The sequence below is a fragment of the Pagrus major genome, chromosome 24, assembly GCF_040436345.1.
Source record: "Pagrus major chromosome 24, Pma_NU_1.0".
Lineage (NCBI taxonomy): Eukaryota > Metazoa > Chordata > Actinopteri > Spariformes > Sparidae > Pagrus > Pagrus major.
This window is the reverse complement of record NC_133238.1, coordinates 11,885,364-11,904,275: the sequence shown is the minus strand read 5'-3', so window position 1 is coordinate 11,904,275 and position 18,912 is coordinate 11,885,364. Positions and strand designations below refer to the sequence as shown.

The 18,912-nt window shown below is 41.3% G+C and overlaps 1 protein-coding gene across 1 annotated transcript in view; it reads left to right on the top strand.

Annotated features, from left to right (window-relative positions):
* The window catches only part of LOC140992214 (beta-1,3-galactosyltransferase 1-like), a 101,070-nt gene that overhangs the window by 39,629 nt on the left and 42,529 nt on the right, over positions 1-18,912 (top strand). Inside the window, exon 2 of the mRNA XM_073462501.1 lies at positions 7,434-7,489. The gene's annotated coding sequence lies outside the window, so the exon portion shown is untranslated. The remainder of the gene's footprint in view (positions 1-7,433; positions 7,490-18,912) is intronic.

Sequence of the window (18,912 nt, the reverse complement as noted above, 5' to 3'; positions counted from 1 at the left end):
TTTTATGGATGTTGGCTTGTCTCTTGTGTAAATCTCCGTTCCATGACTATATTCAGTGGGGAATATAAGGAAGAGAGAAAATGTTCCTTTGCTGTTTTCACTTCTCTCTCCAGGTGCTACAGTACAGGGATGTTTTTAACATCTTAACGTGAGTCACTAAGTGACATGACTCCAAGGAGTCCTGAAGAATGAATGTACTCTGTCAGTCAAAAGATTGTAGAAACCTGTGTTTTAGCATTTTAATTCAATTTCTAGAAATGTAATTGCCTTAGAATTTAACACAAGTGAGGCCGTTTCGACCACTTTCTCTGTGAGACGTTCTTTCATTCCTTAGAGCACTGACAGGTAGACTTTTACCGTCTCAAGCTGACATTTGCCTTCGATGATAACTGCCGAAATCCTTGTGTTTAAGGACTTAATTGACGGGATCTCAGATTCTAATGGGAGCCTCAATTAGGGCTTTAATAATAACGCCGTTTGCGTCGAAAAGGTCAACCAATTAAGCCTATAGTTATGTTAAAAACACCTAGGCGGGCCTCGCTATGAGACAAGTATATCGTGTGTTGTCTGCTCCAGGTGCATAATTAGAGTAATCAAGATCTAGGCCATATCCAATTAGATCTGGGTCATTTCCATTAAAGTAAAAAGTCACAGGCATCTCTTAAAGCACCATTCATAATGCGATGCTCAGCCAGGCACAGTCTCTTAACATGAAATGTTGCTCAGACTAAATCAGTTTAAAGAGCAACTTAATACAAAGTCCACTTCTTTGAGTTAGTAAATCACATGTACAGTGGTGTTAGCTGTTAGTACTAGCTGCCGATCATAGGGGGCCAATTTTCTGATTATCGGTATTGGCATTTTTTGTGTCTGATTGCAGATAAAATAAATTATTTCTCTGTCTGTAGTCACCGCCCTGTGGTCCCCCTCAGTTCCCGACTACACTATCTGATTGGTTACACGTAACAAGTAATAGCCCATGGACGCTAAATAATCAGAAGTAAGTAGAACTAGAACTAAATTAAGTATTTGAGTAAATTAAAGTTAGTTACATTCCATCACTGGTAACACTAAATGTATATCGGTATCAGTCTCCTCGTATCGGCCTGGAAAGAAACACATCAGTCGATCCATTTTCACTACCACTCATTCACATCCCATATTTTATCTCTCTCTTTAACTCTCCACCTCCACATACAAACCATCTACCTGCTGAAGCCTTGTTAAACCAACATTAGCAGTTCAGACAGCTCTGACCACTGTCTTAGCCATCAGTTAAGGTCACTAGACTTTTTAAACAGAACCTTCAGTACTGCTGTAAAGCTGAACTGTCACTGGCCAGTAGGAAAGATGTTTAGGGTCATGCAAGCAGTTACTGGCCAGAAAAAGAAAAAATACATACGTTACTGCGGTTCTATGAGTTATTGATGTAATCTGTAGTCATCAGAATGTCTGAAAATGGCTATAATACATTGGTTAGACAGCCATAGAGACAGAGGAACTCAAGCGTGCTCAACCTAAAAGCCAATATTTTTTTCCTGCAAGGAAGAAAGCAGGCATTAATGTAAAGCTGGCTGTAGTTTTTAAAAAGCAAGAGTTGTGCCTCTGTTCGGCAGAGACCCATGTGATCGGGATACGTGGGAGAATTTCAATTCAGACTCAATTCAGTGGACAGGGGGAGTGAAATGTGACCTTGAGTTTCATATCTACACTGAGCAGCAGTGTTGAGGAGTCTGAATCAATTGCAACATGATTGAAATAAGCCACAAAAACAAAAGAAGAAAAAAAGAGAAATCGAACGTCATTTCCATATCCGTTACATGTCGTCGGGGACTTTGTCAACAACGCTAACAGCAGTTGACAGGAAGTCTTCAGGAGGCCTTCAAGCTGAAAGTTAATTATCTCTTTCTGCCCGGCGGGTATCTTAGGATCTGACGATATCTGTTTCAACTTTCAGACCACACAGAGACACGCTATGATTTGTTACAACCTCCCCCCTCCTCAAGTTAGCAGCACTGATCGACAATCAGGATTGTTGGATTGTCAATAGGATGTTGTGACGAATGCCAATGGTGACAGATGTGTCAATTAACCATGAGATCATTACTAGAGAGAGACAGTGATCCATGAAAACCTCAATGAAATCACTACAGTATTTTCTCTATTATGTGAAAGTCATCTCTTTTCAGCCATATTCACTCATTTAGTTACTTCGTATCCTTTTGAAGGGCAGCAGTTTATAGCTCTGAATCATGTCGGCTGTAATCACCGTGTCTCCATTAAGACAGACTGAAATTTGATTGGCAACTCATTCTGAAAGGTCACAGGCACCCTGCAGTACTGGCGGATTTGTGGATTCAGCTAAAGCCTTTATCCCTCAAGGAAAGTCTACTGTAATGAGTTTGACCTCGCCAACCTGGAATAATGATACCCAGGTGTTTCAAGTTAACAAAAAATGTATATTAGATATTTTTCAATCCTTTTGAAATAAGAGATAGACAGACAAATCGAAGCTGGCTTACAGGACGGATCAGAGTTCGCTACATGTGATCAAACCCAGCCGCCCACAGTGATATTAAAAGTACAGGGCTTGTGAAAATAAATAATAAATAGGTGTTAATTATGTTTGTGATCTTGCCATCAGCTCTGGAAAGGTCACCAGTTGCTTACTGTCCCTATGTTGTTTTTGTCTTCCTTTGACGCAGGGTTTGAAAAGAGTTAAGCAAGGTTTTGTGGCGCAGTGGTGCAAATAGGGAACAACACCTTGGCGTCCCCTCTTATGTGTGATCGTCACGCATCAGCCTAATTAGTCTTACAGATGAAACATATTCAGCTGATGCCATATATATCTCACGTAGCTCTGTGTGACAAAGAAAAAAGTATTTGTGTGCGGTAGGAATTTCAGCACAACTTGGTACAGGAGAAACTGGAATGGTAAAAGAATGAATACACCTTTGTGAAATATTTTGTTGAGTTATCTACTAACATTATCCCAAATGTTTCCAACAATGTTTAAACCAGAGATATTAGTAATTTTAGATAACGGCGCATGTTATTTGGTTGCCTATCGATATAACTTCAGCAAAAACAGAAGATGTTGCATCAAAGAGTGAGGAAGGATGTCGGCAAACGCGACTAAACTTACAAAGTAAACTGTTTTAGTGCCATAAAACCAGACTACAGAGCAACTTCTTTCCTCAGGCTGTGACACCCCTAAATTCATTGTTAGCACTCTGCCATGAAAAGAAGTTTTAATTTTATGGCTTATCCAATTGAGATAAGTAGGAATCTGACCCAGTGACAGGCATTAAGAATAACTATAATGACTATGAAGAAATAGCTAATCTTCTCGCTGATGGTCTTTGAGATTGTTTCATAACCAGTTAAAGCTGAAATAGAGCACTTTTCAACTTTACCCCCTTTGCAACACGGCTACCGCTAGCAGGCTGGCTACCGTCCAAAGCAAAAAAACAACCCTTAGAATCCCAATTTGACCTAGAAATCCTGGTATCTGTTGTATGAAACCGCAGAGTAAAGCACCAGATTGTATGATAAGTAGACAGGTTTTGTTACTTAGTGATCTGGTAGAAGGATTACCAGCTTTGAACCATCTCAAGTCCCAGCGGTAAGAGGAAACACATGTCAGCGAGAACAGTTGATACAGCTGGAACAATACCAACGCTCTCCAGTCCACTCACTTTGAGTGTAGAGTTCCCACATTTATTCCGCTTGTTATACCGTTACCTGGGGATTGCGACCAGGGAAAACAATGTCTCTTCCTGTTTTGGTTGCACAATGACAAATGTGCTTCCTTTTTTTTGCTGTAATTTGACCTTAGTTCTTCTGGGAAAAATTAAACTTGGTGGCAGACTTAATAACATACTGAAAGCGAGGTTTATAGTCAATTTTCTACAGCCATTACACTGTGCAATCAGTATTTCCTTCAATATAATAAGTGAGAACCAAAAAGTTGTCAATTTCCAGTTAAGGGCTTTAGACAACAACTCCCATGATCCCTCACGACAGCGCAACATCATCAAACCATACCTTTTGCTTTACTGTTTGATTGAGGGACCCCTAACTGCAGAAATTACATACTGTGTATTTAACAATGTAGCGCAGGAGGCAACATAGTGGCTCTGTTATTTGAATTTTGTGAAGTTAGCAACAGGTGAGATCATCGTTATGCTAGCAGCATGTCTCTGGGGATGGCTTTGTAGTCAGGTCACAATCTCAATTTGTTAGTCCTTTGATTTATGACCAAATACCTGCAACACTAATGAAAGTCCCATCAGCCTCCACTGTACTTTGTGTTTTGTCCTAATTAGCATGCTAACAAGCTAAACTAAGATGGTGGACATGGTAAACATTAGACCTACATTAGCAGTACAGCCTCCTCTCGTTAGCTTTAACTTCAAATGCTTCTATTCTTTTTCTGGATATGAAAGAAACTCTTTCTAGGCCAAGGTTCCTGTACCTTCTAAGTGCATAATGAGACAAGATATTATGAGCCGAACATTAAATTCAGGACATAATTTCTTCTGTTGATTCATCAGTGGGGGATAACCATATTTGAAGAACATCAACAATGCACAGTGCAATACATACACATACTAGCTTCACTGAGAAGTAATATTTTCATTATGCTAGTTTATCCAAATAAAATAATCGTTTTTTAATGATGCAACCTACATAAACTTCAAATCTGGGACCAAATCTCGGCTTGAAAAGGAGCTTCAGCAAAACTACCCTCCCAATCATCACTTTAATAGCACACAGAAAACAATAACAATTACACACTAGAAATTATAACACGAAAAAACTATTCCAAAGCACATTTTTATTGGGCTCTTATGGTAATTTCCGCACTGAGCACTCGCACACAACAACACAAAGAGTATATTCGGGGGGGAAAGCAGTCTCATCACTCATCATGATCTTAGAAATGATTTCCACAACAGAGGAACGAAACCTGGTTCTGTTCCCAAAGGGTAGAGAGAGATACACACTGTAATGATTGTTGGCAGTAGAAACTAAAGGTGCATTTGCTTTCCCTTTATTATTCCTCGTTGTTGAATAATTAAGACCTATTGTTATTTCTCGGCCACCCACTGTAATGATGGCAATAATTCATATTATGCTGATTAGCAGGGTGACAGGGGGGGCGTAATGCTTTCCAAATGGCACAGTTTTTTCCAGCGTCAGAAAAATTATGTTAATGGAAAACAGAGGCATGTTTCCACAACGGGGTAAACGTATGAGAAAAATGTCTGAATTAGCTTCCATGGTGAGGCAGAATGGTGCCAAGGCCACCAAAGCATGTTCGTAATGCACTAATAAGTATTTCTCTACATCTGTATAGTAAGCCAATTTGCTGGATGATTGCTCATAAGCTTTCTCCTCCGTGTGTTTGTGTGTGGGCTCACATATGTGGTCATGTTTTTGGTCCCCTCTCTGAGAGCCATTTTAGCGCGTGAGCGGCATGTTAATGGAGGGCTGTGATTACTCCTGACAGCTCCGTGTATCTTAAGCGCAGATCAGGTAACTGACTCAACGCCAACGCGGGAGACAAGCCGCTCAAGTCCGAGGCCAGGAAGTTTTTCCCAATTACCAAGAGTGCATTGCTGTTTGCCTGTTAGCGGGAGCGGTGACAGGGCTCCATCCTGACCTGATGGGGTGTTTCCTGCCTCTTTCTCATGACCTTGATGGCAGTTAGATAGCCACACCACGATGGTTTTATTTGCCTTCTCTCTTTCCATTCGAGTTTTAAGGCTCGTGCTTGTGTGGCTTTCTTCCGGGTGCTCCAGTTTCCCCTACCATCAAAACATGTATTTTAGGTTAATTATCCTGTCAGTGCCCTTGAACAAGGCACTGGCATATCCCCAGGTGCAGTACAGTGCTGCCCGCAGCTGCTCAGGCATGGGTTAAGTGCAGGGTATCAGTATGCGACCAAGAAAGATTCTTCTTCGTCTTTTGCTAATTGATAAATCTTTTGAGTTTCAAATCTTTGTAAATAGAATATTTTTGGGTTTTGGGTTGTAAGTCTGGCAACACAAGACTTTCAAAAAGGCCAACTTGTGTTCAAGAAAGGAGCCAGTTTTCACGACCACATTTTGTTTGGACATTCATGTTCTCCAGAGGATGAAGCCTACTGACTTTGGTGAGTCCCTGACTCTTCCTCTAGTAATTTCTCGCAGATCCAGTGGAATATCTCAACATCTGCAATATTGATTGGGACAGATTTTGTACAGACTTATGTGAATCCTAGTGAAGGTAGTGATCCCTGGCTTTTCATCTGGTGTCACCAGCATATTCCCATCTGTGGCTCAGATTGAAATAACTGCTAAAGGATTACCATGAAATGTGGTGCATGGAATCACTAAAGACAGCTGTTATTATTATCATTTCAAGGCTTCATCCTCCAGGGAACATGAATGTCTGAACAAACTTTCTTGGTAATCCATCTCATAATTAGGGATGCAACTGATGATTGATTTATTGTCTCTTTCCTTGAGCTGAAGGCGGTATTCTTGGACTCACAAACTAAAATTAAAAGATATTCTGTTTACAATGATGTGAAACTCAAAAGAAACTCAGAAGACCGCTGAGTTTTCTATGGAGGAGTAAATGAGTAAATAAGGTAGTGATTTCAGACAGCACTCTTACCTGAGCAACAGTGAGACCTCACGTCTATCAAATCCCAAGTGCCATACTGAAATATATTCTTATGGAATATTTTAATTAAACTTGTGTTATTTACAGAGGCTCAGTGCCACCCTCCCAGGTAAATGAAAACCTGAAAAATGTTTAGAAATTCGACGTGTGTGGGTGCAGCATCTGCCATAGACACTTATTAATCAAGCGAAAAACTCAATTTGATATGAGAGAATTTCATTTGACCTTTTCTGGGCGTAAGCGGGCCTTGAATGATAAGTTCTCATAAAAGAGCATACATCAATAGATCCCTGCACCGTCTCCGCTTGTTTTGTTGCCATAGTTAGGAAACAGCGGCGGCGGGCGCAGCATACTGATGAACCATCGGCTGATTACACTTAAAACTTACCTCATGGTTCGTGTCAAGATCGATTTGAGTCGAGCTGAGCCTTCATGCAGTTTGTATGAAGCAAAGCACATGTGTAGCTGCTGCTTGATGATGTACAATGCTGATTCATTGTTTAATTTTCTGACAGAATGGGCTCAACTTTTAACTGAAATGAATTAGAATGTATTCATGTTAAAAAGATGCTTTTTTTACAGACTCACAGTGATGTTTTAGCCTCAGTCAAAATATGTGCTTTTGTGGAAAATCATCTTGTAGGTTTCAAAATGAAATCTTCACAGCATCTCCCTTTCTTCTTTTCTAATATCCTCTTTTTCTTGAAGTCTCATATCAGTTCTCCTGACCTGCCTCTCTCTTTTTTTTTTCTTTACAGACATGGTGTGAAGAGACGGAGCCCATATTGCCTTGGACGAGAGCCAGCTGTGTCAGGTGCGGTATGCTACACTGACCACAGCTTCCTGTCCGTTTGTCAAATAGCTGCTCAGTCAGGGATGTAGCCTATTTCTGGTTTTAAGAGGCCTTTCATAATAGGCAGACACAGCGGTCCTGTATTTCACGGAGCTTTCTCTTTCCAGAGGAGATTGGGAAGTGAAACAGAAGAATAAAAAGTTATTGTTGCCTCTGAGGTTCACTGCTTCAATCTTGCTGTTTAATGAAGCAGAGGCTTTATCACCCCTGCATGCATTTAGGTCGTCTGGGTTCCCTTTGTCGTCAAAGGGATTTACTAAATTAATAATTGAAGAGGAAATATGGTGTTTGGGGAACCAGTGCTTCATGTCAGTTCCTTTCTGGAGTGCTTCCTGTCTGAGCGAAACAGTAATCACAGTCAGTGTATTATACATACAGTTGTATATGCGACTTCAATGAGAGGTGGAGGTTATTAAAGATGTGGTTTTGTAGTCTATGTCTTGTCTTGATAAAGGATGTCTTTTTGCATTTGCTTTCAATCCTGAATCTCAAAGGTTAAGTTTCACTCGTTGGCTGTTTTAGGCTCTAGGGCAGGCATAGAAGCTCATATCGGCTTAAAATGAGCTGTCAATTAAACGGCTGCCATCTCAGGATCTCCGGTGCAGAAGGTTAATGGCATCTACTGTAAAATAAGTGTTTTTTTTACAGGTAAGGCATGAAAGAGCATTCGTAATCGCAGGTTTTTTACCATTTTGTCTCTGGTGGTCACTCGGTGGTTCGCAAGAGTTTAATACGGTTCGGGGTTGAACTTTTTTTGTACTCACAACCTTAATTAAGCCTATTTACTCAAAATAATTTTAATTGTTTATTCTCCAATGCTTTCATGTAGTCGTCACAGGTTGCTCCTGTTATACATGTTAATAACATAGCTGAGATTTAAGCTAAGGGTCTTGATGTTTGACCCAAATTTGGACTTTAAGTCAGGTTGAGAAGAAAAATGACATTCAGTCGAATTCAGTCAAGTAGAGTCGTGTTGTTTTGCTGTGGGTTTTAGTCTGTGTGTCAACATTTCAAATACGTGAGCAGACTCACTATGAGCTATGATAGCGTTGAGCATCATAATCATCAGAGGAGAAAACTGTGTTTTTCGAGGCACGACGGAGAATATGATATGAAGTGTAAAGTACAGGGAGATGCAACGTGCTGTTGCTCTTTACGACCGTGGCTGCTCGGTGATTGATGGTGCATTATGCTGCAGTTAGTCTTGGTGCTTGGGTCTGTTTGTGTCAGGTCTGACTGTCCTCAGGTCGCTTTCAGATCAGGCCTCAAAATATCCACATCGATTACGGGTCAGTTTTCCACAGCTTGTGTCAGAGGTCTTCATAACCTCTAATGTGAACATGATCAGAGGGATACAGTGTACTAATGCTTGATACTGAGGCAGCTACACAATTTTGTGTTTTTTGTGATAGTATTGTGTACAATCGTTTCACGTTTACATTACATTACATTAATTCCAGTTTGTCACTTGTCCTTGTGTCAGAAATACTTGCCTGAAGTCAATTTTTACTTAACCCTGTTGTACACAAATACTTGGAGTTTCGCCCACATCCTCGAACTCTACCCAACTAAACTCCTGTTTCCAAGATATTCGAACTTGTGCTTCACTTCATAAACGTCTTTACCCTTGACAATTTTCTTGCGAGTGCTGATGGATGATGTGCAACTCTCAACAATGAATCTACATGTAGCCTGAAGAGGCAATCCATATTGTTAAGCTCTGTGCATATATATATAGAAAAGACATGGTACAACAGCTGTTGGCACACCAAAGAGGCTCACAAGAGATGCTAATGTTCTAGATTAATGCACCAGAGACTGAAATATTCTGACATTTTAGTCCCTAGTTTGGGCAAAGCTCCAAAAACACTGGATCCTACATTTCCCATCAAGCATCTTTAGTCCTCTGCCTGTTAAAACTTCTTTCAAACCCCTTGTCCTCAATTTGTGTGAAAAAATTGCAGCCAAAGCTGAGACAAACCTGATGATGTCACTGTGACATCATCAGGGCTGTTTTTTCACTTCTGCCAAAGCTCCTCCAGAGCCACATGAGGCAGACAGAAACTGTTTCCACAGGCTGAGGAGGAGTAATTATGTATACGTTTGGTGGAACATAGTTTCAGCTTCAGTTCGCCCACAAAGGTGGGAGGATATCTCGCACTTTGAGGTCGATATTGGGCACTGTAGTACCATCAGGATGATGTTTCTTTAAATAAGACATTTAGAAAAGTCGACATTTTGTCCGCTCTTTCTTCCCTCTGCGTCTTTCCGTCTCACTGCCCTGTCAGTGTCTTCCCTTGCCTGCAGAGACACAAACAGTTAGCATACATATGTCTCACTCCATGCAAGCTAAAGTTCAAATCCCCTTCATGTGCGCTTCCTTGGCGCCACAGGCAGGGACTGTGTGGAAAGGTCATCTCTCACACTGAGTAAAATAAGGAAATCGCCGCCTTTCGCTTCCTCTCACCATACTGTTTTTAGCCATTGCTGAGCATTAGTGACTGCTGCTTACTCCCACTCATCTAATCACCACTCAGCATGCCAAATTAATACATGAATCATGTTACTAATCTGCATACAATTTGCATTTTGCAGCCTTGAAGAGTATTTTAACATGATGTCATTGTTAATTGCAGCCGGGCACATTGTGTTTTCCAGCTGTATTATGATATTCAAAGCACCAATCACGCAGAAATTTCTAAACTCATCAAAGAGGAGAGCTTCATTGAGTAGCAGAAGCCTAATTGAAATACAAGAGATGTTCAGCGAGGATGAAAACCCATCTGGTTTCAGTGGATGATAGTAATCTTTTGCAATGGGAAAAAAACAATTTTGACTTCAAAGCTGCGTCTCATCACTCACTACAAACGGGCGGATGTAACCTCTGTGTTACATGAATGTAAAAACTGAATACATGGATGATTCATGCATAACCTTTTAGTGATGTTGATGGGCCCTGGGGCGGAACAGCCAGTATCTTAAAGGCAGTTCAGGCTTCTTTGAACTGCTGCCCAGATTAGTTGCCATGAATTCTATATGCATATATACAAACAGTTGAAGGAGGACGTCCATTCTGCTGCACTTTATCTCGCCTTTTCATTATTAAACCCACTTCCTTTAAATATTCAATCAACCCTTGAGATAATGTTTCTCAGACGAGTCGGGAGTACTTCATTTCTTTCTCTGTTATTTGGTCAGAGAAGTAGAAAGGCACAATGATGAATTATAGTAAAAACATTGTAGCAGATGTAGAAGCAGTTCTTTGACACAGATGTGCCAACAACATTCCTTTATTTTTGAGTGTCTCTGTCCCACTGCTTGGCTTGTTAACTGGCCTCTTAACAAGACTCCCATGCATAAAGTGTTGATTTTAGATTACAGCCAATGTTAGCGTCTGAATTTATTCTTCTTCATACCAAACTCATGATATTGCGTTAGGTTTCATCATTACGCTGGATATCAAACTCGTATGAATTTCAGTATTAGATGGATTCATTGCTCACCCAGTCCAAGTATTAGTCTACCACCACAGCGACGGGCTAATTGAACGGTAGAGATCCAGCTGCAGGCCTTATTTGCATAGCTTCATCATAATTTATCAAAGACACCTCAGCGGGCGCTTCATCATGTCTCAAGACCAATTTCTCCATCTTTTTCCCTATGAATACATTACGCCAACGACTCATACATCTTCCCCCGGCTGTCCTTGCGGCGAGCGGTCACCCCCCTTCGCGGGTGAAGTGCGAACGCAGGGCGCTGTTTGTCACGCACCAATCCTGCCCCCCCTCCCTCCCGCGCTAAACGGCAGCCAACCACAGTGAGATATCGGCCTGGGCCCCGGCCAGTGGCATTGAGTTATTCGACTGCACTGTGAGATATCAGGCAACACAATGCTTAATACAGTGGTGAAGAAGGCTCAGAGATTAAAGCCTCTGTCCTGGCATGGCGGTTGTATCCCATTAGTCGATTTTGCTGATCAATCACGGGTGAATTATTGCTGGTCATTAGGAACGTAAACCTTGAATGCTGGCCCCGGGGGGAATCTGTTTTGGCGCAGCGGGAGGCGAAGGGCTTGATGAGTGGGAAAGAGTGTGTGTGTGCATCCTTCAGACTGTCTGAACTCTTCGTAATGACTTTGATTGTCAATGAAAATAGTAATTTAGAGAGGAGTTTATCGTATTTAACATATGAAACATCCGTTATTTCTTCCTATACGACCTCAACAAGTTTCTGTGGTTACATTAAAGGGGATGGGCTTGAAGTGCTGGCAGATTTACAGACACACAGACGGTCAATTTCAAAGCAACGATAAAACTATTAAGCCTTTATTGCACGGTTGACTCCCTCACTGACTGGCTTTGTTTGGCGTTATTCCATTTGAAAGGCTCTATTTGTGATTATGGCATGGGAACAACAGTAAGGCCTCTTAAAGTGTCTTCAGATCAATGAAGTGAGTCTTTTATAAGCTTTCCAAACATCACAGCGGGAAAGGGCAATCTCAGAAGATTATACTTGTCAGATTAAATGAAACTGTGGTGGTGTTTCAATTGGCGAGCGGCACGAGAAGAATAACATCTCAGCACTTTGAAAACAGAAGCCAGAGGAGTGTGGATGCACCTCGCAGGTTCTCCTCGGCCGTGTGTGAGCTGATTTGTAATGTGTGGCTGGGTTCAAATGAGTGCTCCGTGGGATGAAAGGTTATTTGTTTTGGCTGACACTTGAACACAGCGGCCTCCCCACAGGACCTGCTGCACTCTCTCTCTCTGCTGATACAAGATTTCAAATCATATCTGGGATTAAGCAGACTGGAGATCGCGCCAGGGTCGAGTACTAAATGCAGATTAGGGTTTTGTTTAGCCTGTTGAAGGGTGGAGGCCGCTGCTGCGTCAGGACAGCTCTGATAGCATCGGCTGAACTGCCAGTCACCCAGTGTGACCTCAGTGTAGGGTCACTGCATACATACATACATTTCCATCAATAGCCTGATGTCATTAGGGGAAACAGGTCAGGACCCACGTAAACTTTGTAGCCAGATTATATGCAGCTATGCCCTATCAGGAAAAATGGAACTGACTTTTTGTGTCAGGAATATAATGATACTGAAGCTGTTGTGTGTTTCTTTGGTAATTATAAGTGGACCAAAAAAACTCCAAACAAATAAGTCCAAACAACACCAAGGCTGTATATCCAGCTAAAAAGACAACATTTCAACTTTCCCCCCTCCTAGTGTTTTCCTGTTGTTTTGCCAATTTTGCAAAAATAGCGTTAGCTACCGCTGGCTACTGTCCAAAGCAAAAAAACAACTGTTAAAATCCCAATTTGACCTCGTAACTCAGATCTCAGTGCTATGACAGGGCAGAATAAAACACCTGGTTGTATTGATAAGAAGGCAGGTTTTGGAGTCATGCGGGTGAGGGGAAACACATATCAGCAAGGGAGCAGACTTTGACAACGCTGGAGCGCTCTCCATTCAGTGAATACCTGTCTGTTCACTCTTTTCTAGCTCGTTTTTTTCACAGGCACTAACATTTATTATAGTAATGATTATAATGCATTATAAGAGATATTGTTGTGATAATGACTTATGATTATTGTTATAAAGCATTATGAATACTCTTATATTTCTTATAACTATGGCATTATAGGTGTCTTCAGAATGCGTTATGATGCATCGTAAACATGGGCTTCGTACAAAGTGTTACCAAAATATTTATATCAGCACATAAATGGAAAATAATTCAGCACATCATTTGATTCTAAATACTGTATTCCCGGTTTCCTCAACTATGAATAGTCTCCTCGCATGTTATTGGCATCTAGTTCCATCTCTTCTATAAATCAAAAGATGATGAAAAAATGATCCCAGCCCTGCCAAAATTGTTGTTCCCATTTAACCTCGCTATCATCAGTTCAAAGGAAGCACTATCACTCATCATCTTAATTTCAGTAAATTATGGTAAGGTCTGATGTTTTAGATATTCCTGGCGGTAAATCTGATCTGTGTCCCAATAGACAAAGTTGGGGAGATTCTGTTACAGGTTTTAAAGCCATTATCTCTTTCCAGAAAGAAAAAAACATAGAACACTCCCATAATTTCATTGATCTATTTGTAATTTCTCTTCGGTGTGTACTATTCTGCTTTCTTCTTTTAGTGGTGACGCTGCACATTGGTCCAGCTCGTTGTGTTCTGTGGAGGTGGAGGCGAAGCTGGTATTTTTGGTTGAATGTCAAACACATTTTTTCATGATTTTGAAGAGGTGCATACAAGAGCAAAAATACAGAACATAAAAACAGACCTCAGCCTCTGGCTATAATGCACATGCGCTTTCAAATCTTAATTTCTTAGTCTTTTAATTTCAACAATTCTCTTTGGATACCATGAAATATTTACTCATGTAAAGAGGAGGATTGTGTTCTCCTTTCTGGCAGGACTGGCGAGTTTTGCACATGCCAGCGTGACAGTATCTTTTCTTTTTCCACTCATCTCTCACTGAGCAGGTTAAACAAATCAACAGCAGTCCTTACAGATATCAATGAGATCAATCAATAAGTCTGCACTGACGGAGGCGTTATCTACCTCAGCTCACAGGTCGTGTTGCTGCAGCCTTTAACCTTTTACAACAAAGTCAGGACTGTGAAGTGGGCCTGATGAGCCTTCTGATGCCCCTAGATGTCAAACAATGGTCACTTCCTGTTTGCAAGGTTAAAGAGGACTGTGAGAGAAGCACACAGACTGGTGTTTACAGCAGCCTTTGAAATTGTATAGAGCAGTGTAGAGTAAGAGCGCTGCTTTGTTTTTCATCTAGTGGTAACACATATCCACTTGAGCAGAGAGCTCCACCGGTCCTTGCCAGTCAGAGCATCTCCTGACAAATGAAGGTTTCATTTAAAGTGAAGGTCGCGAGCCGCTTTTGTTTTGAAATCGCCCGAGCGAATCCCCCCCCCCCCCCTCTGAGTCGTATTTCACTTTGCAGCTAATTTAAAGTTTTCGGCTGACACATCCTTGTGAGGAGTCCATAAGCAGTCAGTCTTTGTTGGAACATAACAGCTCTGGAATAAAGTCGAGTGGAGGTTTTGTTTGTTTGTTTTCTCCCTCGAAATCCTCCCTTTAGCAGAAGTGCTCTTGGATGGTTGAACAGCTTGTGAACCCCCCCTCCACCCTCCTCACACTTTTATCCAACAGTTCCTCTTAACTAACTTCATGCAGCAATTGACCTGGTGTGAGGAGATGATGAAGACGGAAGGATTTGAACTGATCTCTCAAGCTCTCTTTGTTTATTCTTTACACAACATATTCTGGTACCGTTCAAATATACAATTCAATTCAACACAATAGTTGCCTTCAAGGAAAGATTGTCTGACAGTCCGACACCATTTCAAGGATAATAGCGTCCTGCCTCTTTCGAAGACAGCAGGGTTTTATCCTTTTTTTGACAGGGTATCTGCAGGCCTTGAGAAGTCTTAAAAAAGAGTCAATCAGTTTCCTCAAAGGGATTACAAAATCGTACATTTAGTTTACTAAAGTCTTCAGTATTTTCTCTTGCTTGCAATAGGCGGTAATGTTGGTTATAAAATAAAAAATGAAAATATAAAATTTTGTTTGTGATTGTGGGCTGTCGGAAGGTGTTACTCACCTATAAGCCTTTACAAAGTGCAGTTGCTGTAATAGATTCTTCTGCAGGAGGTTTTTGAATCCTTTTTGTGTGTTTTGTGTAAATTGTGACACCGAGTTTGCTTGGATATGAAAGAGGTTCTGGTGTATGCTGTGAATTATACAAGGAGTTATACAAGGATCGACAAAAATAATTTCATTACAAGGTTTTCAGAGATTTGTGGTTAAAATGTTCCTATGTAGAATTTAATGGGATATTGTTGTGATTTTAGAATATAATTATTAAAAATGCTGTGGTCAAAGAATGACGGATGAAGGCCTGTGTATTTCACTGAAGGAAGATTTTAGGATAGGATAGATTTATTAGTTTAGAAGGTGCACTTGAATGAACCACAAAGTCCTTGTCTGTGTCCTTCTGCGCCGTGTGTGAATCGCCAACACAGACAGAGGAGGGGGAGCGATGTGTCCTTTAATAACACACTCAAAAAGCAGAAGGCTCTCAGTATAGCTTTTTATTGCATGCGTGGTGGAAAGCTTACTCGCTAAACGGAAAAATCTACCTGCATTTGGCGATTTGCGGATGTCAATTTCAGACTCTGAAAAACACATCCATTGTACATGCAAATGCACAGCCTTTGGGAGTGGTGGCCCTTTAGACGTGGCCATGCAAACTACTTTGTTTAAAGCGTTACGCAACATTGCAGGTCCAAAGCTCCACTGGTTTGGTCCAGTCCCTCAACAACGACTTGACAAATTGCCATTAAATTGGTTACTGGTTGCTTCGGTCCCTAGAGGATCATTCCTAATGATTTTGTTGATCACTTGACCTTTCCTCTAACTCGCCTGTCAAGTCAAATTATCCCCTTAACAATCACTTTGTTCCAGAGTTAAAATCCTCTACTAACGGGCAGATGTTCACGATACTCGCTGGTCGATCAACCCTCATATTTTTGGTGTATTTTCTAACGCTTTTAATAATCTGATCTCCGAAAGAAATAAACCATGTTGATTTGAAAGACCTCATGGCCTCTCTTTGAGTGCTTACCAGGCCTGTTGTGGCTCTAGCATGGTGTTTGTTATGTTGAGGGCTGTCGTATTGTGGGTTTAAACGAACCTTGACACATCAAGGGGCCACTCGTTCAGCTTTCTACTACTTGTTGAGCATGAAATAAAGTGATTTATGCGGATTGGAGGATGATTTTTGAGGTCCACTGTTGATGGCAATCGATGGTATCAAGGTGAAAGTGCTTGAAAATGAGAATGTTGTTCCAAAGAGAGACATGCAGGCGCCGCTGCCTTCAGTACATTTTTCATTCTCTGCTCCTCTTCCATGGTAAATCTCCCTTGCCCACTCCTGCTTTGACCATTTACCCCCTGCTTCTCTCTCACACTCCCTACTATTTCTTCGAGGTGTTTCCACACACTCACACTAACACACACACTTGCACACACACACACACACACTCTCTCTTTGAACAGTTGTGTTTGATGTTAGAAATGAGCCAGGATGTGTGCACTGTGAGGCTGCTTTCTCCTTGCCCAAATCCTGTAGTCTTTTGTATATTCAGTGAGCGATTGCATACTCTTAACCATGCATGACTTTGATAAAGCTAAACTCTGTGTAGATGAATAGGCCCTCCCTCCGCACACTGGCAGCACACTTCATAAGGGGGCTTTTATGCACTGCAATGCCTTTACTCCGACGAGGGGGCTCGGACTTTGGCACAATGGTGTTTTGATGCCGCATAAAATTAGAAGTAGGCTCAAAAGGCAGAATTCTCTTTGGCCATTTATCACTTCCAACTTGATCAACTAGGTCATTTTTCATTTTTTTCCTCGTTTTTTTGAGGGAGAGGAGAAGCGAGAAAGTCAAAACGAAGCAAGAGAATAGAACGGAGTGAGAAAGAAGGTGCGGTAAAGGATAAAGAGAATGACAAATAAAAGGAAAATTGAAGGATTTAGTCGATTTAGTGTGCGTGTTTGTCTCCTCGTCAACACCTCCCCACGATGCTCATCTAAGAGTTTCACACTCAGCGCTGCGTCTCGGTAAACATGTTGACATTCACTTTTCAAATTTCGGAACGCTTCTCTTCTGCTGCTTTAACTGAACTGGAAAAGACGGCCTAAACTTTCAAAGTTCTGCCCAAAACTATTTCTCTGGACGTAAGCACTCTGCACTCCACTCCTATCTGTGGGAGTACATGCTTTGTAGCTGTCTCTGTTGGCTCAAAGTGGGTTGCATAGCATGCTAAGTACTGTGTGTCGGTGGGATGTTATGTAAAAGTATTTCCAGGGCTAATTCCAGTTAAAAGGGGCAATGCTGTGGCATGGCTGTGGGCTGTGGTAGCTTTTAGTTGAAGTGTCACTTTTCATGCCATGAGTTCAATGAAACTGGAAATAGATTGACACAAGAACGAAGGAAAAAACAGATGATAGATTAGCCAATATTAGCAATGTACAATTTACATGTGAGTGAGATGTGAGCTAGTTGGATACGGTTAACAATGACAACGATGTGCTGCGCTCATTGTACACAGCCACTGAGACCGTCTTAATAGTCTTAGCCTTAATAATGTGTATTCAATATCGCTCAAGAACAGTGATGTGTGAGATGCGCATGTGCTTAGTTAATCCCCTTTTTACTGAATGTATTTGTAGTCTAATTAATTTTTTTTCCTGCAACTTTACCGGAAAACAATAACCTTTTTTTGGATCCTAATTACGTAATCCTGTTATGTGTATTCCGTTACTCCCCAAGCCTGGCTATAACATCTAAGAAAATTGTGAAAAATCACAGAAGGCTTGTTTTGATCAACCAATAGTCAAACCCTAGTAATTTTGTGTCCATCAGTTAATCGTTTTAGCTCTGGTTACATCATTACAAAAAAAGTATTTAATAATAACTGGGTAAGTAAGAAACAAGAAGCCAGTCAAGTGGCGCAGAGTGTCGGCACACTTAGTTGTGTTCTGGCAACTGAGGACCAAATAGGAGCCGGCTCCGGCCCATGTGTAGCTGAGAGGTTTGGCCGAGCTTTTTGGATGTGAACCTGTGTTAATTTTTTGCCAGTTAGAACTCAGTCCAACTTTGTAAACCAACTGCCACACAACATCAAGAACATTGGGTGATGCTGCAAAACCCCCATTACTCTTCCTTTCTTTTACGTCCCATATCAACACTTTAAATAAAAATCCAATATTAGGTACTGCTACTATACAATGGTAAAGGTAATGTAATAACTATGTGCAAACAGTGGATTATGTTGAGTATATGAAGATACAAATAAACATGCTGACTGGATTTAAATCTACTACAAGTTGTACATGTTTGTTTGCACAACTTGGTCTATAAACTGTGTGTGTTTGTTAAATCTGATTCTGGAGAGTCTAGTAACCAGGCATGCTGCTGGGCTGAGTCACTGTGGCTGTCTGGGAGAGTATAACCAGCACTTGATAGATGGATAGGTGCTTAATTCACCCGGCAGTGAAATTCACTTGTCACAGTTATAGCCGGCCCCTGCACAATAGCTCAACCTGTTATAGCACATAACATATCATTCATAAAAACACTGTGTCCTCCTCCTCTGCTCTCTTGTGTGCGACTGCGTTTCACATAGAATTTATTTTGTGTTTGTGAGCAGCCAGGAAAGAGAGGAGTTCAAGGACTCAGCAAGGACTCAGGTCCCCGGGGGCCCCCCCACAGAGACAATGATGACTCTCCTCCCACCCCCACACCCCCTCACACACACACCCACCTACCTGCCTCCTTCCTGCC